The sequence below is a fragment of the Tursiops truncatus genome, chromosome 17 (genome assembly GCF_011762595.2).
Source record: "Tursiops truncatus isolate mTurTru1 chromosome 17, mTurTru1.mat.Y, whole genome shotgun sequence".
Taxonomy (NCBI): Eukaryota; Metazoa; Chordata; class Mammalia; order Artiodactyla; family Delphinidae; genus Tursiops; species Tursiops truncatus.
This window is the reverse complement of record NC_047050.1, coordinates 39,872,284-39,899,486: the sequence shown is the minus strand read 5'-3', so window position 1 is coordinate 39,899,486 and position 27,203 is coordinate 39,872,284. Positions and strand designations below refer to the sequence as shown.

The window sequence follows — 27,203 nt, the reverse complement described above, 5'->3', positions numbered from 1 at the left end:
GCTATGGTCGCTGAGCCTGCGCCTCCGGAGCCTGTGCTCCGCAACGGGAGAGGCCACAACACTGAGAGGCCCGCGTACCACAAAAAAATAAAAAATAAAAAAATAACCACTTTCGCACTTTTAAATCAATGTTGACATCTGCTTCTTGGCAGGCTTGAACTGACACAGATCCTCAGAGGTCTTTTGTGAAGATTAAATGAGATCATTCACATAAGGTGCTTGGCATGGTGTTGGACTCCTAGCAAAATCACATTGAAAATTGGCTGATGAAATTCTGAGGAAGAAGAATAAAGTTAGAGGAATCACACTACCTGATTGTAAGACTTGCTATAAAGCTACAGATATCAAGACAGTGGAGGCATTGGTGAAGGGATAGAGACACATCGGTCAATGGAAGAGAATAAAGAACTCAGAAATAGACCCACACAGATACAACCAATTGATTTTTGACAAAGGTGTAAAAGCAGTTCAATGGAGAAAGGATGGTCTTTTCAACAAACTATGTTGGAACGATTGGACATCCATAGGCAAAAAAAAAGAGAAGCTTGACCTAAGTTCACACCTTATACAAAACTTAACTCAAAATAGATCATAGATCTAAAACTATAAAACTTTTAGAAGAAAACACAGGAGAAAGTATTTGTAACTTGGTGTTCGTTTTTAGATATGACACAAAAGCATGATACATGAAAGACTATAATCAAGTTAGATTTCATCAAAATTAAAAACTTTTTGTCAATGAAATATATTGTTAAGAGAATGAAGATAGGAGCTACAAACTGGGAGAAAATATTGGCAAGTTAAATATTCTACAAATGATTTATATCCAGAATATATACGAACCCTAAATACTCAACAGTAAGAAAACAAACAAATGAATTAAAACACAGGCAAAAGATGAACAGATGCTTCACCAGAGAGGATACAAAGATGGCAAAGAAGTATAAGAAAAGATGTTCAACATTATTAACCATCAGGAAAATGCAAATTGAGGTCACAATGAGATATTACTGCATGTCTAGTAGAATGGTTAAAATAAAAATTACTGACAATACGGCCTGCTGATAAGGATGCAGAGCAACTGGAACTCTCATTCATAGTTGATGGGAAGGCAAAATAGTACAGCCACTCTGGAACTTTCCCATATGAGCCAGCAACTTTCTCATATGAGCCAGCAATCCCACTCCTGGGCATTTACCTTAGAGAAATGAAAACTTGTGTTCATATAAAAATCTGTACACAACTATTTAGAGAAGCTTTATTCTTAATTGAAACTGGAAACAACCCAAATGTCCTTCCACAAATGATGCATAAACTGTGGTAGAGGCATGCAATGGAATACTACTCAGCAATGAAAAGGAGCCAAGTATTAATACACGCAACAACTTGGATGTATCTCAAGGCATTATTCTGAGTGAAAGAAAATCTCAAAATGTTACACACTATATTATTCCATTTATATGACAGTCTCTAAAAGACAAAACTGTAGTGATACAGAACTGATCAGTGTCCGGGGGATGGGGTTGGGGAGGGTGTGACTATAAAGGGGCAGCATGAGGGAGTTTTCTGAGGTGATGGATTTGTTCTGTACCCTGATTGTGGTGGTGGGTATGTGAATCCCTACATATACTAAAATGCATAGCGCTGTACACACACACACACACATACACACACACACACACACACACACAGGGTGATTTTACTACATGAGAATATTTTTTATTTTATTTTATTAATTTATTTATCTATTTTGGCTGTGTCGGGTCTTAGTTGCATCAGGGAGGATTCTCACTGTGGCATTCGGGATCTTTTGTTGCGGCACGCAAGCTTAGTTGTCCCACGGCATGTGGGATCTTAGTTCCCTGACCAGGGATCGAACCCGCATCTCTGCATTGTAAGGCGGATTCTTTACCACTGAACCACAAGGGAAGTCCCCCTTCCATGAGAATTTTAAAAATAAAATTAATTTAAAAATTAGTCATTAATGTTATTGATATCACTGAATGTTTGTTACGTAAATAATAGTTGCACTGATCGTTGTCTAATTGTTTTAAGTGTTCCTGTTTTTCACTTCCCACACCCTGCTAAACCTACCATCAGACTCATGCTTGCTGTGTTCTAAAACGTCATTCAGTCCCATGGTCAGACTAGGAAGATTTTGTTCAGAAAATTGGTTCAGCAAAGGATAGCTATCGATTGCTATGAAGATCGCATAGTCGATTTACTTGAAGTGAGTAATGATGACAGTGATGATGCTGATTATGATAACGGTGTTCTGAAGCTCTGGAGCATTTTCTCAATGGTTCATACGTGTAAGAAGAGCCTAAGAGATATTAACATTAACGCTTCCCATTGGCATGAAAGTCAGCAAGTCATGGCTCAAAATGTAGTGAGGACTTCCTGGGGAATCCCTGGAGTGACACATCACTGTTGCTTTCAGGAACTAAATGATTCTTTTGGCTTCCTAGAAAAACTCTCAGTGGGTCTGCACGGGAGAGTGGAAGCCACAGAAATAACTGTGAGGCTTGATTCATCACCTTTTTGCTTGTCACTTTCTACTCAAGCCCTGGCTTTTTGTCAGTGGCTGACCCTGCTTCTGATGATCGGGCAGTGTTGTCACCAGTTTCCGCTGGATGGCAGATGGCTGGCCCTAGCCCAGTGGCAGAACATAAAGGCTGGCATGGAGGTATCTGGGTACCATTTGTATATGGAAAGTGTAGCCACTGGACCACCTTCCCCCACTTTGGATTGTCAATTTTTCTCCAAAGCCCACCCAGCTCACCTACCATCCACAGGCCCGCTCTGAGTTCGGAGTCCCTACACGAGGCTAACGATTCCCTGGTGGAACATAGAATTCCACAAACCTTATTTATGCATTCATTGAAAGCCCATCCAGCTTTAAAGGAAAGTTCACTAAGGATAGAAATGTGAATTTTGTGTGTACAGAGAATACTGTGGGTGTCCCTTGGATGACATCATACTGTACAACAGATTCCCAAAGTGATTTCTCAGTGTGTTTTCCAAAAGAGAAGTGTTCGACAACACTGGTATCAAAATAAGAAAAATTAACGACACTGAGTAATTATCTTTTTCATTTGTCAAATTGGCAAAGAATAAGAAATGCTCTTGTCCATACCTTCACTCTGCAAGTTCACAGCTTGACTGGTCTAATTCTCAGGTCCAGCCAGTGCCTTCTTCCTGCACACAGCCTCATATTTTAATTTACTATTATTTATTTACTATTATTGAATAAAGCTTAATGCTTTTCTATTATAAAAGCAATATGTGCTCTGTTCAGAAAATAGATAAAATACCAAAAACTGCAAGCAAGCAAAAACAATTACCTGTAGAGAACAGATTTGTGGTTGCCAAGGGGGAGGAGGTTGGAGAAGGGATGGAGTGGGAGGTTGGGATTAGCAGATGTAAGCTATTATATAGAGAATGGATACACAACAAGGTCCCACTATATAGCATAGAGAATTATATTCAATATCCTATGATAAACCATAAAGGAAAAGAATTTTAAAAAATTACCTGTAGTCTCAATAGCCATAGGCGATCACTGTTGAAAGGTTGAAGATATTCCTCACAACTGCTTTTGTAAGGCGCACGTGTTATTTTTAAATAGAGTTAGTATGACATTAAATATAGTATTCTGTAGCTTGCTTTTATTTTCATGTAACATCTTATCACGCATAGTCTTGTTCTTACACATTCACATCATTAAGCAGGGCAGTTGGCAGTTCTGTCCCCAGTGATAGTCATAATGCTTCATCATAAAAACACTCATCCCCATGGCTGTCCCACTGCCAGGTTAATTTCCTTACTCTGTTAAGACTTTTGTGCTCTCTCTTTCTGTCCGCTGCCACAGGGAGAGGGAGAATTAATGTTTACGTGGGGTTTTCACTTCTGGTTAAAAGCTTTACAGCTGACAAACATCTCCCTACCTTAAAGGGCCTCTTGGGATGAAATTCTGTGTCTCTTAGAGAGCCTAGGATGTGTCCACGGAACACCCTGGCATCCTCGCAGCAAATTTCCAACAGGAGAGGAGATACTCATCTGGGTCTAGTGTTACCAACCTTATTAATGCCTAATTTCTTCTCTGAAATAACACCACCTGCCACAGTTTAGAGTTTTGTTTTCTAAAGGCCTCCTCAATGTTTTCTGGAATACCCAAGAAAAACAAATGCCTGTTTGCTACAATCTATCAAATCGGCTTCCTGCGAAATAATGACAATAGAGGATTCCAGCTGCTCCACTTAAGTCTCAGAAATGACATAACCTTGTTGAATCTCATTCAGACCTGTGCTTCAAAACTAAGAAAGAATAAAATTATAAAACTTTATAAAACTTTACTGCACATCTGAAGACAATGCAGAAAAAATGCAAAGTATCCTGAATTTACAAAAAAGGATCTTGAAGACCCAACCCAAGCACTCTCGTTCAGGGAAGGCTTCCTGTAAGAGGTGATATCTGAGTTAAAGAGTAAAGGATGAGTGAGTTAACTGGGGTGGGGTGGGGGGCAAAGAGTGAGACCGTCTTGGCAAGGAGTGTGATATGAGCAAAGGTACAGAAGCAAGAAGTAGGGAAGTGAATCTGTTCAGTGTTCTGCTATTTAAAGAATAAAGTACAAGGTGGTGTGGGGGGCAGAGGGAGATTGGTCATAAGTGAGACTAGAAACCTAGGGAGGGAACAAAAGAAAAAACCCACACTGGTCCAGGCTGAACACAAAATGTTCTATTCCAGTGGGATTTATTGATTTGGTGACTCTGTCTGCCACAATTTTGTACAATATGAAAACTCTTATATGTAAACTGAAATATGAACAAATGGTTGTTTTTTTTTTCCGGTACGCGGACCTCTCACTGTTGTGGCCTCTCCCGTTGCGGAGCACAGGCTCCGGGCACGGAGGCTCAACGGCCATGGCTCACGGGCCCAGCCGCTCCGTGGCATGTGGGATCTTCCCGGACCGGGGAACCCGTGTCCCCTGCATCGGCAGGCGGACTCCCAACCACTGCGCCACCAGGGAAGCCCTGAACAAATGTTTTTAAGCAATTTTTACTCCCCAAATTTCTCCTTCTCAATAAGAACCTATCTTCAAATATTTTCTATCCTTTCTTGATGTAGAGTTTTGTGTAAGTTTATGTCATTTGTAAGTTTCACCTTAATGGTAAGAAATAAGCTTATATTTGAATGAGGGTATACATGTACATATATATACAAGCATGTGTGTGTGTGTGTGTGTGTGTGTGTATTTGTAAGGTGGCACAATAGATATACTTTGTACTTCATTCCCTAAATATCCTTTCATATCTCTGTGGCTTGATGCATGCTGTTCCTATGCCTGAATGCCTTTCCTCCTAATCCTTTCCTGCCTGATAAATTCTTGCATAACCTTCAAACCCAGTGCCCCCTCCTTGAAGCCATCCATCATGGCCCTGGCTGTGTTCATTGTTCCATCTGTGCTCCCAGATCATTTTCTATCACTTTTGTAGCACTTAAGACAGTAGTTCTCAACTGTGGCTGTATGGTAAAAACATTGGGGTTGCTTTGCAAAAATGCCCTTGCTTGGACTCCACCCCTAGGGATTTTGATGTCATTAGTCTGGGGTGGGGTCCAGGGATCAGTATTTTCCAGGTTCAAATGTGAATCAAAATTGAGAATCATGACTTATCTAACACTAACTTAACTTTATTTCACAAATTTTGAAATGCTGTAGTATTATTTTCATTCAGTTCAAAATATTTTCTGATTTCTTTTGAAACTTGCTCTTTGATCCATGGATTATTTAGTAGGATATTCTTTAATTTCCAAGTATTTGAATATTTTCAGTTATATTTTTGTTATTGATATCTAATTTAATTCCATTATGGCCAGAGAACTTACATTGTATGTTTTTAATTCGTTTAAATGATTTAAGGTTTGCAATAGAACACAAAATATGGTCTGTCTTGGTGAATATTCAATGTGTATTTGAAAACCATCTGCAGGCTTTTGCGGTTGGAAAGATGTCAATTTGATGTAGTTGGTTGATGGTATTGTTCAATTCTACTATATCCTTGTGGATTTTCTGTCTACTTGTTCTAACAACTACTAAGAGAAGAGTATTAAAGTCTCAGCTATAATTGTGAATTTTTCCATTTTTCCTTCCAGTACTATCAGCTTTTGTTTCATGTATTTTGAAACTGTTGCTGGTTTCATGCACATTTAGACTTATGTCTACCTGGGGAATTGACCCTTTTATTGTGGTGTAATGTCCATCTTTACCCCTGGTAACTTGCTTTTATTCTTTTTTTAAATTTTATTTCTTTATTTTTTATACAGCAGGTTCTTATTAGTTATCTATTTTATACATATTAGTGTATACATGTCAATCCCAATCTCCCAGTTCATCATCCCACCACCCCCCACCCCACCACTTTCCCACCTTGGTGTCCATACGTTTGTTCTCTACATCTGTGTCTCTATTTCTGCCCTGCAAACCGGTTCATCTGTACCATTTTGGTAGATTCCACATATATGTGTTAATATACGATATTTGTCTTTCTCTTTCTGACTTACTTCATTCTGTAGGACGGTCTCTAGATCCATCCACCTCTCTACAAATGACCCCATTTCGTTGCTTTTTATGGCTGAGTAATATTCCATTGTATATATGTACCACATCTTCTTTATCCATTCGGCTGTTGATGGGCGTTTAGGATGCTTCCATGACCTGGCTATTGTAAATAGTGCTGCAATGAACATTGGGGTGCATGTATCTTTTTGAATTATGGTTTTCTCTGGGTATATGCCCAGTAGTGGGATTGCAGGGTCATACAGTAATTTTATTTTTAGTTTTTTAAGGAACCTCCATACTGTTCTCCATAGTGGCTGCATCAATTTACATTCCCACCAACAGTGCAAGAGGGTTCCCTTTTCAGCATTTGCTGTTTGTAGATTTTCTGATGATGTCCATTCTAACTGGTGTGAGGTGATACCTCATTGTAGTTTGGATTTGCATTTCTCTAATAATTAGTGATGTTGAGCAGCTTTTCATGTGCCTCTTGGCCACCTGCATGTCTTCTTTGGAGAGATGTATATTTAGGTCTTCTGCCCATTTTTAGATTGGGTTGTTTGTTTTTTTAATATTGAGCTGCAGGAGCTATTTATATATTTTGGAGATTAATCCTTTGTTGATTCATTTGCAAATATTTTCTCCCATTCTGAGGGTTGTCTTTTTGTCTTTTTTACGGTTTCCTTTGCTGTGCAAAAGCTTTTAAGTTTCATTAGGTCCCATTTGTTTATTTTTGTTTTTATTTCCAATACTTTAGGAGGTGGGTCAAAAAAGATCTTGCTGTGATTTATGTCAAAGAGTATTCTTCCTATGTTTTCCTCTAAGAGTTTTATGGTGTCCAGTCTTACATTTAGGTCTTTAACCCATTTTGAGTTTATTTTTGTGTATGGTGTTAGGGAGTGTTCTATTTTCATTCTTTTACATGTACCTGTCAAGTTTTCTCAGCACCACTTGTTGAAGAGACTGTCTTTTCTCCATTGTATATTCTTGCCTCCTTTATCAAAGATAAGGTGACCATATGTTTATGGGTTTATCTCTGGGCTTTTTATCCTGTTCCATTGATCTATATTTCTGTTTTTGTGGTAGTACTATACTGTCTTGATTACTGTAGCTTTGTAGTATAGTCTGAAGTCAGAGAGCCTGATTCCTCCAGCTCCATTTTTCTTTTTCAAGATTGCTGTGGCTATTCGGGTCTTCTGTGTCTCCATATAAATTTTAAGATTTTTTGTTCTAGTTCTGTAAAAAATACCATTGGAAATTTGATAGGGATTACATTGAATCTGTAGATTGCTTTGGGTAGTATAGTCATTTTCACAATGTTGATTCTTCCAATCCAGAACATGGTATATCTCTTCATCTGTTTGTGTCATCTTTGATTTCTTTCATCAGTGTCTTATAGTTTTCTGAGTACAGGTTTTTACCTCCTTAGGTAGGTTTATTCCTAGGTATTTTATTCTTTTTGTTGCAAAAGTGAATGGGATTGTTGCCTCAATTGTTCTTTCTGATCTTTCATTGTTAGTGTAAAGGAATGGAAGAGATTTCTGTGCATTAATTTTGTATCCTGCAACCTTACCAAATTCATTGATTAGCTCTTGTAGTTTCCTTGTGGCATCTTTAGGATTCTCTATGTATAGCATCATGTCATCTGCAAAGAGGCACGGTTTTACTTCTTTTCCAGTTTGTATTCCTTTTATTTCTTTTTCTTCTCTGATTGCTGTGGCTAAAACTTCCAAAACTATGTTGAATAATAGTGGCGAGAGTGGGCATCCTTGTCTTGTTCCTGATCTTAGAGGAAATGCTTTCAGTTTGTCACCATTGAGAATGATGTTTGCTGTGGTTTTGTCATATATGGCCTTTATTATGTTGAGGTAGGTTCCCTCTATGCCCACTTCCTGGAAAGTTTTTATTGCAAATGGGTGTTGAATTTTGTCAAAAGCTTTATCTGCACCTATTACGATGATCATATGGTTTTTATTCTTCAGTTTGTTAATATGGTGTATTACATTGACTGATTTGGGTATATTGAAGATTGCCTGCATCCCTGGGATAAGTCCCTCTTGATCACGGTGTATGGTCCTTTTAATGTGTTGTTGGAGTCTGTTTGCTAGTATTTTTTTGAGGAGTTTTACATCTATATTCATCAGGGATATTGGTCTTTAATTTTCTTTTTTGGTAGTATATGTGTCTAGTTTTGGTATCAGGGTGATGGGAGCCTCATAGAATGAATTTGGGTGTGTTCCTTCCTCTGTAATTTTTTGGAAGAGTTTGAGAAGGACGGGTGTTAGCTCTTCTCTAACTGTTTGATAGAATTCACCTGTGAAGCCATCTGGTCCTGGACTTTTGTTTGTTGGAAGATTTTTAATCACAGTTTCAATTTCATTACTTGTGATTGGTCTGTTCATATTTTCTTTTTCTTCCTGGTTCAGTCTCGGAAGGTTATACCTTTCTAAGAATTTGTCCATTTCTTCCAGGTTGTCCATTTTATTGGCATAGAGTTGCTTGTAGTAGTCTCTTATGATGCTCTGTATTTCTGCAGTGTCTCTTGTAACTTCTCCTTTTTCATTTCGAACTTTATTGATTTGAGTTCACTCCCTCTTTTTCTTGATGAGTCTGGCTAAAGGTTTTTCAATTTTATCTTCTCAAAGAACCAAGCTTTTAGTTTTATTGATCTTTCGTATTGTTTTCTTTTTTTCTATTTCATTTATTTCTGCTCTGATCTTTATGATTTCTTTCCTTCTACTAACCTTGGGTTTTGTTTGTTCTTTTTTCTCTAGTTCCTTTAGGTGTAAGGTTAGATTGTATTTGAGATTTTTCTTGTTTCTTGAGATAGGATTGTATTGCTATAAACTTCCATCTTCCCTGCTTTTGCTGATGCCATAGGTTTTGGGTCATCATGTTTTCATTGTCATTTGTCTCTAGGTATTTTTTTATTTCTTCAGTGATCTCTTGGTTATTTAGTAACATACTGTTTAGCCTCCATGTGTTTGTTATTTTTACGTTTTTCCCCCTGTAATTGATTTCTAATCTCATAGTGTTGTTGTTGGAAAATACGCTTAATATGATTTCAATTTTCTTAAATTTACCGAGGCTTGATTTGTGACCCAAAATATGATCTATCCTGGAGAATGTTCTGTGTGCACTTGAGAAGAGAGTGTAATCTGCTGTTTTTGGATAGAATGTCCTGTAAATATCAATTAAGTCCATTTCGTCTATTGTGTCATTTAAAGCTTGTGTTTCCTTATGAATTTTCTGTCTGGATGATCTGTCCATTGGTGTAAGTGAGGTGTCAAAGTCCACCACTATTACTGTGTTACTGTCGATTTCCTCTTTTATAGCTGTTAGCATTTGCCTTATGTTCATATTTGGGCGCATATATATTTATAATTCCTATGTTCCTATGTTGGGTGTATATATATTTGTAATTGTTATATTTTCTTCTTGGATTGATCTCTTGATCATTATGTCCTTCCTTGTCTCTTGTAACATTCTCTATTTTAAAGTCTATTTTACCTGATATGAGTATTGCTACTCCAGCTTTCTTTTGATTTCCACTTGCATGGAATATCTTTTTCCATCCCTTCACTTTTAGTCTGTATGTGTCCCTAGGTCAGAAGTGGGTCTCCTGTAGACAGCATATATATGGGTCTTGTTTCTGTATCCATTCTGTGAACCTAGGTCTGAAGGTGGTCTCTTGTAGATAGCATATATACTGGTCTTGTTTTTGCATCCATTTCTCGAGCCTGTGTCTTTTGTTTGGAGCATTTAATCCATTCAATTTTAAGGTAGTTATTGATATGTATATTCCTATTACCATTTTCTTAATTGTTTTGGGTTTGTTTTTGTAGGTCTTTTTCTTCTCTTGTGTCTCCCACTTAGAGAATTTCCTTTAGCATTTGTTGTAGAGATGGTTTTGTGGTGCTGAATTCTCTGAGCTTTTGCTTGTCTGTAAAGCTTTTCATTTCTCCATTGAATCTGAATGAGATCCTTGATGGGTAGAGTAATCTTGGTTGTAGCTTCTTCCCTTTCATCACTTTAAGTGTATCATGCCACTGCCTTCTGGCTTGTAGAGTTTCTGCTGAGAAATCAGCTGTTAACCTTATCGGAGTTCCCTTGTATGTTATCTGTCGTTTTTCCCTTGTTGCTTTTAATAATTTTTCTTTCTCTTCGATTTTTGTCAGTTTGATTACTTTGTGTCTCGTTGTGTTTCTCCTTCGGTTTAGCCTGCCTGGGACTCTCTGCACTTCCTGGAGTTGGGTGGCTCTTTCCTTTCCCATGTTAGGGAAATTTTCGACTATAATCTCTTTAAATATTTTCTTGGGTCCTTTCTCTCTCTGTTCTCCTTCTGGAACCCCTATAATGAAAATGTTGTTGTTTTTAATGTTGTCCCAGAGGCCTCTTATGCTGTCTTCATTTCTTTTCATTCTCTTTTCTTTATTCTGTTCCATGGCAGTGATTTCCACCATTCTGTCTTCTTGGTCACTTATCCGTTCTTCTGCCTCTGTTATTCTGCTATTGATTCCTTCTAGTGTATTTTTCATTTCATTTATTTTGTTGTTCATCTCTGTTTGTTTGTTCTTTAATTCTTCTAGGTGTTTTTTCTTTAATTCTTCAAGGTCTTTGTTAAACATTTCTTGCATCTTCTTGATCTTTCGCTCCATTCTTTTTCTGAGGTCCTGGATCATCTTCACTATCATTTTTCTGAATTGTTTTTCTGGAAGGTTGCCTATCTCCACTTCTTTTAGTTGCTTTTCTGGGGTTTTATCCTGTTCCTTCATCTGGTACATAGTCCTCTGCCTTTTCATTTTGTCTATCTTTCTGTGAATGTGGGTTTTGTTCAACAGGCTGCAGAACTATAGTTCTTCTCACTTCTACTGTCTGCTCTCTGGTGGATGAGGCTATCTAAGAGGCTTGTGCAAGCTTCCTGATGGGAGTAACTGGTGGTTTGTAGAGCTGACTGTTGCTCTGGTGAGCAGAGCTCAGTAAAACTTTAATCTGCTTGTTTGCTGATGGGTGGGGCTGGGTTCCCTCCCTGTTGGTTGTTTAGCCTGTGGTGACCCAGCACTGGAGCCTACCAGGCTCTTTTGTGGGGCTAATGGTGGACTCCGGGTGGGCTCATGCTAAGGAGTAATTCCCAGAACTTCTGCTGCCAATGTCCTTGTCCCCATGGTGAGCCACAGCCAATCCCCACCTCTGCAGGAGACCCTCCAACACTAGCAGGTAGGTCTGGTTCAGTCTCCTATGGGGTCACTGCTCCTTTCCCTGGGTCCTGATGTGCACACAACTTTGTGTGTGCCCTCCAAGAGTGGAGTCTCTGTTTTCCCCAGTCCTGTCAAAGTCCTGCAATCAAATCCCTCTAGCCTTCAAAGTCTGATTCTCTAGGAATTCCTCCTCCCATTGCTGTTCCCCCAGGTTGGGAAGCCTGATGTTACCCCTGGTAAGTTTCATTGCTCTGAAATTTACTTTGTCTGTTATTAATGTAGCCATTCTAGCTCTCTTTGCATTGGTGTTTGCATGGTCTATATTACCCATCCTTTTACTTTTAACCTACCTATACAATTGTATTTAAAGTGGGTTTCCTGGAGACAACATGTAGTTAGGTCTTTCTCTGTTATTTACTATGACATTCTCTTTCTCCTAAAAGATGCAGTTAGACTACTTAAATTTTCTGTAATTATTTATGTATTTGAATTAAGTATTCCACTTTATTATTTGTTTTCTATTTGATACCTCCCCTGATTCCTCCCCTCTGCTGCTATCTTTTTAATTATTTGAATAATTTTGTTAGTGGTTGCTCTAGAGATCACAACATATTACTTAACATTCACAACCTACCTAGAATAAATATTTTAGCATTTCAAGTGAAGTTCAGAAAACTTACCATCATATAAGTCTCTTTACTCTCCTCCCTTTATGTCAGTGGTCCCCAAACTTTTTGGCACCAGGGACTGGTTTTTTGGAAGACAATTTTTCCACTGGGTGGGGGGGATGTTTCAGGTGGTAATGCGAGCGATGGTTCAGGTGGTAATGCAAGTGATGGGGAGCGATGGTGAGTGATGGGGAGTGGCAGATGAAGCTTCACTGGCTCACCCACCACTCACCTCCTGCTATGCAGCACCATTCCTAGCAGGCCATGGACCGGTACTGGTCTGCGGCCTGGGGGTTGGAGACCCCTCCTTTATGTTATAGTGGTCCTGTGTGTAACATCTACATGCATTGAAAACACCATCAAATAGTGTTATTATTTTTGCTTTTAACTGTAACATATATTTAAAACTTCACAATTATTCTATTTACCCAGATATTTACTACTTCTGTGTATTGATTTTCTTTCCTTCATGAAGTTTCACTTTTCCCTCTGATATCATTTCCTTTCCCTCCCAAGAACTGCCTTTAGCATTTCTTTCAGAGAAGATCTGCTGGCAACAAATTCTCTTACTTTTCCTCCTCCTGAGAATGTCTTCACTTCGCTTTCATTCCTGAAGGATATTTTCACTGTATACAGAATTCTAGGTTGACTGTTCTTTCCTTTCAGCCCTTTGAAAGTGTTCTGTGGCTTCCTTCTGGTCTCCATAGTCTCTGATGAGAAAACTACAGTCATTCTAATTCCTGTTCCTCTATAAGTAAAAGTATCATTTTTCTGTGACTTCTTTCAAGATTCCACCCCACCCTTTTTAGTGTTCTGCAGCTTGACTATGATATATGTGAGCATGGATTGAGCTTACCCTGTTGGGGCTTCTTGAACCTGTAACTATTGAATCCCAAGTTTACTCTAATTTGAGAAATTTTCAGCCACTATTTCTTCAAATATATACATATATGCTCTTTCTCCTTCATTTCTAGGACTCTGATGACAAAAACATCAGGCCTTTGTGTATTGTCCCATAGATCCCTGAGGTTCTGTTCATTTTATTTTTTCTTTTTTCTCTTTTTATTGTTTGACTGGCTAATTCCTGAAGTATTATCCTTCAAAATACGAAAAATATGCTAAGGTTAACTGTCAGTGGTTTACTACCCTGTTTTACAACATATTGTGGCAGCAGTGAAACCAGATTCATTTCTCACCTGACAATCCTGCAATCACTGATAGTAGATGATAATTCTTAACACTTACATGGTGACACAGTTTACAAAAAGTCTTCCCGCACATATTGATCCCCATAGCCTTCAGTGAAGAATTATGTATTATTCTCATTTTTTAGGTAAGGAATATGAGAAGCAAAATAATAAGTAGCCAGTCTAAGATAGCAGAGCTTGTAGAAATTAAAATGGGGACTGGGGCTTCCCTGGTGGCGCAGTGGTTGAGAGTCCGCCTGCCGATGCAGGGGACACGGGTTCGTGCCCCGATCCGGGAAGATCCCACATGCCGCGGAGCGGGAGAGGCCACAACAGTGAGAGGCCCGCGTACCGCAAAAAAAAAAAAAAAAAAATGGGGACCAACTGATTATACACTATACACAGTTTCCTCCTTTATGGCAGTGGAATTACAAGCTAACTTTAAAATTAGGAATGTGTTTTCAAGCAATATATTAATACAACTCCAGTATATAAATGAACATGAGCAGAGTTGCTCTGGTTGCAGGATTGGCTTGTAGGACATTATACTCTGAGTGATAGAGGGTGAAAACCACTGCCATGTATCACAATTAGGCGTTGAAGGACTGAGACGTGACCACTGAAAACATAGCTTCTTCTCACCAGAGGTGAAGCCCATCTGTCATGCATTCTTTATTTCAACAGATTTTGTCAAGTTCAATAACAGTTTCTCCTTGTGCACGCTAAAGGTGAATCCATTTTTCTTGTTATTTTTACTCGAAAATTGGAAAGAGAGGGGGCATCCTGCATCTTGACAGACTACCACCCTCAGTAGCCTTTGTTAATTTGTGAGATTCTCCCCTAGATTTACTAAAGAACAGCAGAGACCAGATTAATCTTGGGCAATGTTCATTGTAATCCTAAAATTTCTGGGTTTTCAGCCATTCTTCACATTCCTGAAAAGGAATGCTTAGCAAGAAGGCAAAGTTGAGGAGCAGAAAGGCTACAGGCAAGGGTCCAAAGGCAATCAGTGATATGGTGGTCCTATGTCTCACTTGCAATGACTCATTAACAAGGCTCAGTATTTTAGTGTGACCTTGGTGGGCAGCATCTCACACAGTAATGCTCCAGATTAAATTTTAAAATTTATACTGCTATTATTTTTAAGTTTCAGGTCTGGAATTTAGTATCTATTAATTCCTGGGGAAGAAAGACTAAGTGGCCTCCACAGCCACAGCTCCTGTTGTCACTGTCCCCTGCTCCACACCTTGAGGTATAACCAGATAAGCATGTATAAGACTGAACAGCTTGCATCTCAGGATTTATTCCAATGCTTGTCTGTGTTCTTTCTGTGACTCTTTGTTCGCAGCTCTCAGGGCTAGAATAGTAGCTATTCCAGCATCATTCCGGAAGACAATAGCCTCATAGAGTGTATAACCACCTCCCTCAGTCGTGCAAGGTAAAGTCCTTCATGGATGCAAACTATTTTATTTTTATCAAAATTGTAAAGTTTTATCTTCTATGTTCTTCTCTTCCATATTTTCTATCTCTGCTTAGTGTTACATTTCAGGTAATTTGATAGCATCAGTCTTCCAATTCTCTAGTTCCTTCTTCAGGGACAACTGTGTCTAGCCTAGCCTAGTCTAGCCTAGTGTTTTAAAGCCTTTACTGTTGGCTTCTCCCGCAGACAATAGTAACTAGCTAGTATCTACTCTGACAAAGACAAAGCACAGAGAAATCTCTACTAAACATTTATTATTTCAAAACAGAAAAAAATATCATAGGGTGAAAACCTCACTAACAAGCAAAAGGAATAGTATTTTTTTGTAAATTTGTATTGGAGTAGAGTTGATTTCCAATGTTGTGTTAGTTTCAGGTGTACAACAAAGTGAATCGCTTATACATGTATCCACTCTTATTTTTTTTTTTAGATTCTTTTCCCATATAGGCCATTGCAGAGTATTGAGTAGAGTTCCCTGTGCAAATGAAAGAGTATTAAAACAACCATGCACTAATCTCTTTTATTCTTTTATAGGAGACCAGTCAATGCTGGCAAGGAAGTATGGAAATAGATGTTTCCATATATTTCACGTGTAGGCATAAATTAGTACAACAATATTAAGAAGCAATTTTAAAAAAATGTATCAAGAAGCTTTACCCAGTTTTTATTGGAACCAAGATGGTGGAGTAGAAGGACGTGCTTTCAATCCCTCTCATGAGAACACCAGAATCACAACTAGTTGCAGGACAATCATCAACAGGAAGACACTGGAACTCACTAAAAAAATACCTCACATACAAAGACAAAGGAGAAGCCACAATGAGAAGGTAGGAGGGGTGCAATCACAGCAAAATCAAATCCCATAACTGCTGGGTAAGTGACTCACAGACTGGAGAACACTTATACCACAGAAGTCCACTCACTGGAGAGAAGGTTCTGAGCCCCATGTCAGGCTTCCCAACCTGGGGGCCTGGCAATGGGAGGAGGAATTCCTAGAGAATCAGATGTTGAAGGCTAGTGGAATTTGATTACAGGACTTCAACAGGACTGGGGGAAACAGAGACTCCACTCCTGGAGGGCACACATGAAGTAGTGTGCACTTCAGGACCCAGGGGAAGGAGCAGTGAACCAAAGGGAGACTGAACCAGACCTACCTGCTAGTGTTGGAGGGTCTCCTGCAGAGTCGGGTGGTGGCTGTGGATCACCATGGAGATGGGAACACTGACAGTGGAAGTTCTGAGAGGTACTCCTTGGTGTGAGCCCTCCCAGAGTCTGCCATTAGCCCCAACAAAGAGCCCATGTAGGCTCCACTGTTGGGTTGCCTCAGGCCAATCAACCAACAGGGAGGGAACCCAGCCCCACCCATCAGCAGTCAAGCGGATTAAAGTTTTACTGAGCTCTGCCCACCAGAGAAACACCCAGTTCTACCCACCACCAGTACCTCCCATCAGGAAACCTGCACAAGTGTCTTAGATAGCCTGATGCACTAGACAGCAGACAGCAGAAGCAAGAAGAACTACAATCCTGCAGCCTGTGGAACAAAAAGCACATTCACAGAAAGATAGACAAGATGAAATGGCAGAGGGCTATGTACAAGATGAAGGAACAAAATAAAACCGCAGAATAACAACTAAATGAAGTGGAGATAGGCAACCTTCCAGAAAAAGAATTCAGAAAAATGATAGTGAAGATGATCCAGGACCTCAGAAAAAGAATGGAGGCAAAGATCAAGAAGATGCAAGAAAATGATTAACAAAGATCTAGAAAAATTAAAAAACAAACAAACAGAAATGAACAATACAATAACTGAAATGAAATTTACACTAGAAGGAATCAATAGCAGAATAACTGAGGCAAAAGAACAGATAAGTGACCTGGAAGACAGAATGGTGGAATTCCCTGCTGCAGAACAGAAAAAAGGAAAAAGAATGAAAAGAAATGAAGACAGCCTAAGAGACCTTGGGGACAACATTAAGCTCAACAACATTGACATTATAGGGGTCCCAGAAGGAGAAGAGAGAGAGAAAGGACCCAAGAAAGTATTTGAAGAGATTATAGTCGAAAACTTCCCTAACATGGGAAAGGAAATAGCACCCAAGTCAGGGAAGTGCAGAGAGTCCCATACAGGCTAAAACCAAGGAGAAACATGCCGAGACACATAGTAATCAAATAGGAAAAAATTAAAGACAAAGAAAAATTATTGAAAGCAGCAAGGGAAAAATGACAATTAACATACAAGGGAACTCCCATAAGGTTAACAGCTGATTTCTCAGCAGAAACTCTACAAGCCAGAAGGCAGTGGCATGATATAGTTAAAGTGAAGAAAGGGAAGAAGCTACAACCAAGATTACTCTACCCATCAAGGATCTCATTCAGATTCGATGGAGAAATCAAAAGCTTTACAGACAAGCAAAAGCTAAGAGAATTCAGCACCACCAAACCAGCTCTACAACAAATGCTAAAGGAACTTCTCTAAGTGGGAAACACAAGAGAAGAAAAAGACCTACAAAAACAAACCCAAAACAATTAAGAAAATGGTCATAGGAACATACATATCGATAATTACCTTAAACGTGAATGGATTAAATGCTCCAACCAAAAGACACAGCCTTGCTGAATGGATACAAAAGCAAGACCCATCTATATGCTGTCTACAAGAGACCCACTTCAGACCTAGGGACACATACAGACTGAAAGTGACGGGATGGAAAAAGATATTCCATGCAAATGGAAATCAAAAGAAAGCTGGAGTAGCAATACTCATATCAGATAAAATAGACTTTAAAATAAAGAATGTTACAAGAGACAAGGAAGGATACTACATAATGATCAAGGGATCAATCCAAGAAGATATAACAATTATAAATATATATGCACCCAACATAGGAGCACCTCAATATATAAGGCAACTGCTAACAGCTGTAAAAGAGGAAATCGAGAGTAACACAATAATAGTGGGGGGCTTTAACACCTCACTTACACCAATGGACAGATCATCCAAAATGAAAATAAATAAGGAAATGGAAGCTGTAAATGACACAATAGACCAGATAGATTTAATTGATATGTATAGGATATTCCATCCAAACAGCAGATTACAGTTTCTTCTCAAGTGCACACAGAATATTCTCCAGGATAGATCACATCTTGGGTCACAAATCAAGCCTCAGTAAATTTAAGAAAATTAAAATCATATCAAGCATTTTTTCTGACCACAACGCTATGAGACTAGAAATGAATTACAGGAAAGAAAACGCAAAAAACACAAACACGTGGAGGCTAAACAATACGTTACTAAATAACCAAGAGATCACTGAAGAAATCAAAGAGGAAATCAAAAAATACCAAGAGACAAATGACAATGAAAACACGATGATCCAAAACCTATGGGATGCAGCAAAAGGAGTTCTAAGAGAGAAGTTTATAGCTATACAAGCCTACCTCAAGAAACAAGAAAAATCACAAGTAAACAATCTAACCTTACACCTAAAGACAGTAGAGAAAGAAGAACAAACAAAACACAAAGTTAGCAGAAGGAAGGAAATCGTAAAGATCAGAGCAGAAACAAATGAAATAGAAACAAAGAAAACAGTAGCAAAGATCAATAAAACTAAAAGCTGGTTCTTTGAGAAGATAAACAAAATTGATAAGTCATTAACCAGACTCATGAAGAAAAAGAGGGAGAGGACTTAAATCAATAAAATTAGATATGAAAAAGGAGAAGTTACAACAGACACCGCAGAAATACAATGCATCCTAAGAGACTACTACAAGCAACTCTATGCCAATAAAATGGACAACCTGGAAGAAATGGACAAATTCTTAGAAAGGTATAACCTTTGGAGACTGAACCAGGAAGAAATAGAAAATATGAACAGACCAATCACAAGTAATGAAATTGAAACTGTGATTAAAAATCTTCCAACAAACAAAAGTCCAGGACCAGATGGCTTCATAGGTGAATTCTATCAAACATTTAGAGAAGAGCTAACACCCATCCTTCTCAAACTCTTCCAAAAAGTTGCAGAGGGTGGAACACTCCCAAACTCATTCTATGAGGCTCCCATCACCCTGATACCAAAACCAGACACATATACTACAAAAAAAGAAAATTAAAGACCAGTATCACTGATGAATATAGATGCAAAAATCCTCAACAAAATACTAGCAAAGAGAATCCAACAACACATTAAAAGGATCATACACCATGATCAAGTGGGATTTATTCCAGGAATGCAAGGATTCTTCAATATATGCAACTCAATCAATGTGATACACCATATTAACAAATTGAAGAATAAAAACCATATGATCATCTCAATAGATGCAGAAAAAGCTTTTGACAAAATTCAACACCCATTTATGATAAAAACTCTCCAGAAAGTGGGCATAGAGGGAACCTACCTCAACATAATTAAGGTCATATATGACAAACCCACAGCAAACATCCTTCTCAATGGTGAAAAACTGAAAGCATTTCCTCTAAGATCAGGAACAAGACAAGGATGTCCACTCTCACCGCTATTATTCAACATAGTTTTTGAAGTCCTAGCCTCAGCAATCAGAGAAGAAAAAGAAATAAAAGGAATGCAAATTGGAAAAGAAGAAGTAAAACTGTCACTGTTTGCAGATGACATGATAGTGTACATAGAGAATCCTAAAGATGCCACCAGAAAACTACTAGAGGTAATCAATGAATTTGGTAAAGTTGCAGGATACAAAATTAATGCACAGAAATCTCTTGCATTCCTATACACTAATGGTGAAAAATCTGAAAGGGAAATGAAGGAAACACTCCCATTTACAATTGCAACAAAGAGAATAAAATACCTAGGAATAAACCTACCCAGGGAGACAAAAGACCTGTATGCAGAAAAGTATGAGACTGGTGAAAGAAATTAAAGATGATACCAACAGATGGAGAGATATACAATGTTCTTGGATTGGAAGAATCAATATTGTGAAAATGCCTATACCACCCAAAGCAATCTACAGATTCAATGCAATCCCTATCAAATTACCAATGGCATTTTTTATGGAACTAGAACAAAAAGTCTTAAAATTTGTATGGAGACACAAAAGACCCTGAATAGCCAAAGCAGTCTTGATGGAAAAAAATGGAGTTGGAGGAATCAGACTCCTTGATTTCAGACTATACTACAAAGCTACAGTAATCAAGACAATATTGTACTGGCATGAAAACAGAAACATAGATCAATGGAACAAGATAGAAAGCCCAGATGAAACCGACGCACCTATGATCAACTAATCTATGACAAAGGAGGTAAGGATATACAATGGAGAATAGACAGTCACTTCAATAAGTGGTGCTGGGAAAACTGCACAGCTACATGTAAAAGAATGAAATTGGAACACTCCCTAACACCATACACAAAAGTAAACTCAAAATGGATTAGAGGCCTAAATGTAAGACCGGACACTATAAAACTCTTAGAGGAAAACATAGGAAGAACACTCTTGGACATAAATCACAAAAGATCTTTTTTGATCCACCTCCTAGAGTAATGGAAATAAAAACAAAAATAAACAAATGGGACCTAATGAGACTTCAAAGCTTTTTCACAGCAAAGGAAACCATAAAAAAGATGAAAAGACAACCCTCAGAATGGGAGAAAATATTTGCCAATGAATCAACAGACAAAGGTTTAATCTCTCAAATATATAAACAGCTCATGCAGCTCAATATTAAAGAAACAAACAACCCAATCCAAAACTGGGCAGAAGACCTAAATAGACATTTCTCCAAAGAAGACATACAGATGGCCAAGAAGCACATGAAAAGCTGCTCAACATCACTAATTATTAGAGAAATGCAAATCAAAACTACAATGAGGTATCACCTCACACCAGTTAGAATGGGCATCATCAGGAAATCTACAAACAACAAATGCTGGAGAGGGTGTGGAGAAAAGGGAACCCTCTTGCACTGTTGATGGGAATGTAAATTGATGCAGCCACTATGGAGAACAGTATGGAGGTTCCTTAAAAAACTAAAAGTAGAATTACCATATGATCCAGCAACCCCACTAATGGGCACATACCCAGAGAAAACCACAATTCAAAAAGACACATGCACCCCAATGTTCATTGCAGCACTATTTACAATAGCCAGGAAGCAACCTAAATGCCCATCGACAGGAGAAGAAGATAAAGAAGATGTGGTACATATATACAATGGAATATTACTCAGCCATAAAAAGGAACGAAATTGGGTCATTTGTTGAGACATGGATGGATCTAGAGACGACATGTCATACAGAGTGAAGTAAGTCAGAAAGAGAAAAACAAATATCGTATATTAATGCATATATGAGGAACCTAGAAAAATGGTACAGATGAACCGGTTTTAAGGGCAGAAATTGAGACACAGATGTAGAGAAGAAACGTATGGAAACCATGGGGGGAAAGCATTGGGGAGGTGGGGGTGTGTGTGATGAATTGGGTGATTGGGGTTGACATGTATACGCTGATGTGTATAAAATTGATGAGTAATAAGAATCTGCTGTTTAAAAAAAAAAACAACAAGGAAGCTTTACCCAGTGTTTACGCTCATGGAACATATGGACCATAGGCAATAGTTTGGAAATAACATTAAGTGCGAAAACAAAATATAAATTTTAAATGCACTGTGAATTATTACTCTGGAACATAAACTGAAACAAAGTGCGAAGGGTATTTGGCTTTGCATGGTGCAACTCTGGGGAATATTTTTTCTTTCTGCTTCTCTTTTTTATACATTTTCTTGTACTATTCTTTTTTTTTTTTCGGTACGCGGGCCTCTCACTGCTGTGGCCTCTCCCGTTGTGGAGCACAGGCTCCAGACGCGCAGGCTCAGCAGCCATGGCTCATGGGCCTAGCCACTCCGTGGCATGTGGGATCTTCCCGGACCGGGGCACGAACCCGTGTCCCCTGCATCGGCAGGCGGACTCTCAACCACTGCGCCACCAGGGAAGCCCTGTTCTTTTTTAATTGAGGTAAAATTCACTTAACATAGAATTAACCTTTTTTGTTTTGGCTCTGTGGCATGTGGGATCTTAGTTCCCCTACCAGGGATCGAACCCATGCCCCCTGCAGTGGATGCGTATAGTCCTAACCACTGGACGGCCAGGTAACTCCCTAAAATTAACTATTTTTAAAGTATACAATTCAATGGCTTTAAGTACATTCACAGTGTTGTGCAACCATCACTTCTATGTAGTTCCAGAACATTTCATCATCCCAAAAGGAAACCCTACACCTGTAAAGCAGCCTCCTCACATTTCTCCATCCCCCCCAGTCCCTAGCAACCACTGGTCTACTTTCTATCTCTATGCATTTACCTTTCTGGATATTTCATATAAATGAAATCATACAGCATGTGACATTTTGTGCCTGGCTTTTCACTTAGTATAATGTTTTCAAGGTTTATCCATGTCTAATATATATCAGTACTTCATTCCTTTTTATGGCTGAATAATATTCCATTACATGGATACACCACATTATGTTTATCCATTCATCCATCAATGGACATTTGGGCTGCTTCCACCTTTTGGCTATGGTGAATAGTGCTGCTATGAATATTTGTGTACAAGTTTTTGTTTGAATACCTATTTTCAATTCTTTGGGGAATATACCTAGGAGTGTTTTTAGAGCATTGGAACTAGTTGCTCAGTGAAGGCATGTTAATTTTTCTCTCTAAATGTGTGTGCAGCATCTTAGATGTGACAGAATACATGAAAGCAGAACCGTATGGTAGGTTTTCCCATCCCCACAGGTAAGTGTGTGAGCTCTGGTGGGCTGCCATATTGGTCCTAAGGAGTTGGTTCTCTAATTTAGTCCTACTCAAAATGCAGGCTGGGAGCCAGGTGCCAGCATGTGAACGATGTAGCACCAGTCAGGGACTGGCATTTTGATCAGTGTTGCTTAGCATTGGTAATGTGCTAAGCACCGATGAGAATCTGGGAAACTTTTGTGATTAGACTAATGGAGGTCCAGGAACCTTTGAATGAGGGTTAGGGAAAGACAGGTCTTTAGGTCTTTAGGGATCTATTAGGTTTCTATTAACCTTGTATGGCATCCTTAGGCCATATCTGGAGACGGGGAAGGACGAGAGGAGTTTGCACTGCCTTCTATCCTGGCAGACCTCCTCTCCACGCCATTTATGACTCAGGGCTGGCTCAGTGGATGGATGGTTACCCAGGCAACAATGTTGTATGGCTCTCACCTCATCCAAGTTGCTCTGTGTGTGACAACTTGGTCAGGAGCATGGGGCTTTGCCATGTTCATCTGAAACAGCTGGGTCTCTCACCTGGGATTTGCTTCCAGTTTCATCACAGAAAGCTGATCCCAGAGTTATGCATGTGGCCCAAATGCACCTCTACTTCTGTTTCCTGCAAGAAGAAAATCATAAAACATTGATTACAAATGGAGGAGAAAACTCCCTCGGTGAAAATGGATAGAAATTCATTTACCTATTATGTTTTGAATGTCATATATTTAAGTCCACAGGAGCCCTTGGAAGAATATTACAAATATATTGCAGCCAGAAAAAAAAAAATAACCTACCTGAGAAATAGTTCTTCCTCTTAATGGGATGTGGAGGTTAACCTTATTTGGGCCTCAGACATCAGCCAAGTGCTCAAAAACTTGAGGTAGAAAGCGAGGCAGGTTTTAAATCAAAGTCTGGCTGAGTCAGAGTGATGTTTCAGGTTAGTTTAGCCCAACATATATGTTTCGACCAAAGTTGAATAGCCTTTAACATTTCTCCTTAACTGAAGAGTGCTTTAATTAGGGAAAGCAAAGTAAGCAGCTTGTGTGAATCTGTTCAGCTGTTAAGTTTTCTATGCCAAGACCCAATTTGGGGCACTTTTTAGTAAGCTTTCAGTACCATTCTGGAGTCTGAATTTGGGGTAGTCAACAAGTGTTTACCTGAGCTCAGGCCCTTTTCCTTAGGCAAGCATTAGCCTCAGCTTTTTAGCAGTGGAATTCTCAGGTCAATAACTTTTTCGCCTTAAGGCAACCGAAAACTTGAGAAAATTCAAATCATCCTTCCTGAACCTCTGGCTCTGTGAGGTTCCTTTAGAACTCCTCTGGCTCTTCCAGATCCATTTTCTTCTTCTATGTGGCAAATAGGTTTCAGATCCGATCCACGGTGGTCCTGGAGTGTGAGACTGGGAAGGATTCTAAGGCCACTTCAGGGCCCAGCAACAAACAATGCCATGTGCCTGCCTCAGACACGGGCCTTTTCTGTCTGACTTGAGTCCACAGAGGTTTCCCTCCGCTGGGAAGGTGATTCCCTTGGCCTGAGATCCCATCCTGCAACCCACCTGCCCAGGCCTGCCTGGTTTCTCAGCAGTGGGATGAAGTCGAATGGGTTTGGGTATAAATCAATCTAATTCAAACCCCAGTTTCGACACCTATTAGCTCTGTGACTCTGGTGAGAGAATTAATCGAAATGAGGTAAGTAAAGTACCCAGGACAGGTGTTCTGTAAATGATGCCCTTCTTTTGAGACTCAACTTGTTCTTGTTTTGGGGAAGCTACTTCTGGGTCTCTTCTCTCTCATGGCCTCTCGTGTAGCTTTCTCCTCTGGTCTTTTCCCATTTTACTGTGATTGGTGTTCTCCTCACCTCTCTCCCTCACTGGACCAAGCCATCTGTAGTGTTTACATTAGTTGTTCAAGAAATGTTGCTTGCTGATTAAGGGATTCTAAACTACTGGTCCTTACCCATCTGTGAGGGAAAGGATGAGTCCATAAGCCTCCTTCAGCACCGTCAAGGGCAAGGGAAGCCCTAGCACCATCTGCTCTTCCCAAACAGAAATGAGCCAACAACACAGAATGTGAAGACAGCCTTAGTTGTTTCCAGACCATCAAACTATAAAAGAGCTCTTCCGAACTGCTTCCGAACTCTTCCGAGCAGACAAACGCATCCAGTGGCAAGCTTTGTGGGGACTCACAGAGCCTGGCTGCTCACTGAGTCACTGGGATGATAGGATTTGGGATGCTGCTGGAATCAGAATCCCGAGCTGGGCAGAGGGTGACGCTTCTATCCAGCTGCTCTTCAGCAATGCAAAGCCTCCACTAAACACTTAACCCTCCTAAATTAGACCTCAGGGGCTTAAGCTTGGCGTTGGGTGAGCTTATAAGTAAAGCAAGCCACGAAATGTGCTCTATGCCGGACTTCAGTGTGGGGAATTGAGTAGGGACTTTTATGATATATTTTATGTAGGGTCAACACTGTTCACCCCCATTGTCCCTCCCTGTTCTACCTTAGCAGGGAAGGGGTCTTTAGTATAAAATACAAATTATTCTATGGGAAGTGATTGGTTTTAGCTGGAAAGAGGCTGGCTTATGTAGTGGGTGCCCTCTCTGAAGAATTTTAAAACACAGGCAAATAGGACCTCAGTCACGGATTTGTGGGAAGCCCTGAGAGATGACATTTACTGGCTCCAGCTCAGGGCCAATGTCAGGATGAAGCCAGGACCCTGGGGAAATGAAAGTGGATGGTGGGAGGGTAGGTGACCAAGGAGAAGGGCCTTCCAGGGGCCCACATAATAAGCCAGCCCTTGCTGAAAAGTGGCCCCCAGGGCAGGTAAATAAGTATCTATGCAGGCCTTTAGGAGCCCCATGTGGTTCAGATAAGCCACAAGGAAGATTGGGTTCTTCTGGGGGTAAACTAAGAGGATCCATCTTTCTAGAATTCAAGGGGTTCAGTGGTGGCATTCCATGGGGTAATGTCTAGTTTCAAAACAAAACAACAAAAAGCAAAACCCCTGATATCTTACGTGCCTGAAAAATTCTCCCTTTCTCTTACCCACGCCATAACAATAGCTTTCACTATAAGCCACATGCTTCATTGGGTTTTAACTCATTTAATTCTGCAAGTATTATCATTGCACCGTTTTACAGCTGAGGAAACTGAGGCAGGGAGGGATGAAGTAACTTAACCAAGGTCGTATGAACTCATGGGGGCAGATCTAGGATGACGACCATCTGAGACAGGCCTGTACCTAACCCCTAGACCACACTGCCTCTCCTCAGCCGTCAAGACCCTCCAGGAGCTTCCTTTAGTCCTGACCAGACTCATCCCCCACCTGGGTCCTCCTCTGTAATCTCACACCTGTGCATGGGGCGCTCCGAAGGTGGCTCTCCTGTTACCTGGTGGATCTAGGATTCATTTTCAGACTAAACTAGGACATTAGGATATTTAGGAGGATATTTATGCTGCTTAGATATTTAGGAGCATGAACCTCACCTCATAATCATTTTTGAATTCTTGGTGTCAGGTTTGGTAATAGACACAAAGCTAGTCCTGGTAAATGTTTGACAGATGGAATGAATGAACAAGTGTATAAACTTAGGGATATGGGACAACACTGGGCCAGATGGAGCAGGATGGGACCTGGTAATAACAGTCATTAATATTTATTGAGCACTTGCTATGTTCTAGAAAGTGTGCTGAGCACTTTTCATACATCATCCATTTAATCATCAACACACCCTCGGAGGTAGGTTCTGCCCATTGTACATCTGAGGAAAGTAAATCTCAGACAGATTGAGTTCCTGGAGTTCACACGGCTAGTAATCTGCAGAAGTAGGATCCCAACTCAGATCTGTCTGATGCCAAAATCATCGATTTCAAGCTTCACAATCTTCTCCTGCTGTTCAAATCCCTGCCGTGCTAGTCTAACCTTGCGTACCTGTTAAGGAACAGAGCAGAGGCTTTTCCAGCTGTGTTTTTATAGTCCCAGCACCTTTGCTAGGATCTCCCAAAAACAATGCTGCATGCAGTCATCTCAAGAAAGCTCTATTTTTCTTATTGGGTTACATAATCATCTCATTGTTACTACTGCTGGCTACTTCATGCTGAACCCTTGCCCTAAGTACTTTCAGTCTTTAAATGCACTTCATCCTGACAACAACTACATGAAGAAGGTACTTTAGTAAACTCCTTTTACAAGTGAGGGAATTGAGACTCAGAGAGGCAAATTAAAACTTGCCCAAAGTTCCACCATTAGCGAGAGACAGGTTGGTACTTAGTCCCAAGCAGTCTGATTCCACAGCCTACGTTCTGGGCACTCCACATCCCAGCCCGAGGCTGCTGAGTCTTTA

General features: G+C 39.7%; 1 long non-coding RNA gene across 1 annotated transcript in view; it reads right to left on the bottom strand.

Annotated features, from left to right (window-relative positions):
• LOC109548277 (uncharacterized) overlaps positions 1-27,203 on the bottom strand; it is an 82,755-nt gene that overhangs the window by 30,812 nt on the left and 24,740 nt on the right. The window contains exon 4 of the long non-coding RNA XR_002174326.3: positions 23,317-23,482. This is a non-coding gene — a long non-coding RNA (uncharacterized lncRNA). The remainder of the gene's footprint in view (positions 1-23,316; positions 23,483-27,203) is intronic.